General features: G+C 44.3%; 1 pseudogene; it reads right to left on the bottom strand.

The window, feature by feature from the left end:
• Nucleotides 1–368: 368 nt before the first annotated feature.
• Nucleotides 369–666, bottom strand: LOC113408384 (annotated as a pseudogene).
• Between the last annotated feature and the right edge of the window lie 1,635 nt (nt 667–2,301).

Genomic DNA, 2,301 nt, shown 5'->3' with positions numbered 1-2,301 from the left:
GGAGCATAAGCTTTCGTGGGTAAGAACCTCACTTCTTCAGATGCAAGAAGTGAGGTTCTTACCCACGAAAGCTTATGCTCCCAATACTTCTGTTAGTCTTAAAGGTGCCACAGGACCCTCTGTTGCTTCTTGAAGAGCTTGTAATCTAAATAGACAAGACAAACAGTAAGAGAGAAGCAATGTATAAGGAGAACAGAGATATTTCTCTTCTCCACTGACCGGGTGCTACAGCTGATCACATCATCACTCTTCCTCACCTCACAGAATAGATCAGATGATGCTCTAGATACTGAAAGTATTTTTTTTTATCATAGAAACCTTTAATGAAGCAAAATTCTCCAATGTTACATGATGAGGGTTCATATTCTTCAACTTTTAGTATGCCTTTTCAGTTTTCTCTCTGCTGGCTTCTTATCTTCTGTTCCTGACTCTTGGACAGGTAGCCATTTCAGAGGATTGTGGCGGTACATAGGCCATGGAGGGAGTGTTAGATAAAGCAAACCCAGCCATAACTATATAGACAGTCCAACCAAACTGTTCAGCGATATAGCCATAGATAAAACCAATTACCGCAGAAACAAGAATGATCCCTTGAAAAATCTATTCTGCTAGTTTTTGACCCTTGTAGTCCATCGGGGTGGGGATGGAGCTGAATACGTCTGGCATGGTGCTAGCGACGGAAGTCGCCTCGTATTGAAAGGTTGTTGCGAGCGGCTTCAGTTCCTGCCCCATGGAAGCTCCTGACATAGCTCTGGGCTGTTTCTATGGGTTGGCATCAGGGGCATCAGGCCCTGCAGTGCTTGCTGGCAGCTTCTTTGCTCACCAGATGAGAAGTATGTTTTCAACTGTGGATTCTTCTGGAGATGACAAGCTGGAATAAGGAGGTCAAACAAGCATGACACTGAGGCCTTTCCAAGGAGTACTGTATTTTCTGAAACACATGCATTATGGGGCTGTTGTGAGACAGACAGTGTATCACACCAAACTCCGGTAAGGGAGTTCATATATTGTTAGTGAATATGACAAGAGCATTTTGGACAGCCCAGTGGCAGCTTCTTCACTGCCATGTGGAGACTTGGATTGCATTTCCATCTACTTGTCTCACTTCCCAAGAATCCCATGCAGGCAGCGAACTCAGTCCCTGGGGAGGAGCAGGTGTTGTTCAGTAGCAACTCCTCTGCATGATTAAAGAAGCCACATTGACAGAGATGGTTGGAAGATGGGGGCGCAGCGGAAAAGAGAAAGAAGGCTGGGGAGAGGGATGCTAAGGGCTGCAAAGGGCTCTTGGGAGGGAAGAGTTCTAATCTTTAAAATAAGCGGAAAAGGTCCTGGGAAATCACCTGCAATGTAATTACTCCAAAGCCTTTTATTTCTAGAGCAACTATGAGAGCCCAAAGCACTTTACCCAGAGCTCACAAAGTAACCCATCATTGAAATACAGTCATGTCTTGCAGCCAAAGGCGTAGCGAGCGCCCTCCGTACCCTCCGACCAGAGGGAGCCCCGCAAGGAAGGGGGCCCCTAAAAGTGGCAAAATAAATACCGCATTCCAGTTTCTGCATTGTAAGGGGCCCCGCCCGGACATATGTTCGGAGGGGGCCACGTTCTTTGTTGCTACGGCCCTGCTTGCAGCCATCTTAGGCCAGCAACACTCTATTTCAATCTTTAGGCTTGGAAGTGACAAATAAATTCCACAAGTGAAACTGCAGGGGAATTTAGGTCTCCTGAACAAATGAGTGTTAGCTAAGTGTTCGTGAGATAATTAGCCCTTTAGTCACTGGGCATGTATGCCCATGACCTAAGCTAGGATCCATGGACCAAATACTATCCTGCTGAAAACTCAGACTGAAATCACTAGAGCTTAATTTCTGCTCAAAGACCTGATCTTTGATCTCAAAGACTCCCACTGACTTTAATGGGCATTGGATCAGGCTCCAAGTGAATTGCTGCGTTCCCAATGTCTAGAAATGTACAGCCTCAGTGAAAAATGTTACAATGTTGCAACTAATATTGTAATTTATACTTGTTTTTAAACAAACCGGAGATAGAGCTGTGTAAAAAAATATGTGCTGGATTGTAAAACATTTGGATTTCTGCTTAGACCTCTCTGTACCTTTGAAATCTCTTTCCTTGACTAACTACGCTTTTTGCTAAGCATATACAAGGAGGCACTTTATTCTTCAATATACAATTGGTTGTATTTGGCTTGTAATCCAGGTTAAACTTTCAATGGCTACTGGCAATTCAGCAGGAAAGAGAAACAAACTCACAAAGAAACCATCTATAACACTTGGGTTTGGGGG

This window comes from Terrapene carolina, unplaced genomic scaffold, assembly GCF_002925995.2.
Source record: "Terrapene carolina triunguis isolate 2854851 unplaced genomic scaffold, T_m_triunguis-2.0 Scaffold11555, whole genome shotgun sequence".
NCBI lineage: Eukaryota > Metazoa > Chordata > Testudines > Emydidae > Terrapene > Terrapene triunguis.
This window is presented reverse-complemented; position numbering and strand designations above follow the sequence as displayed.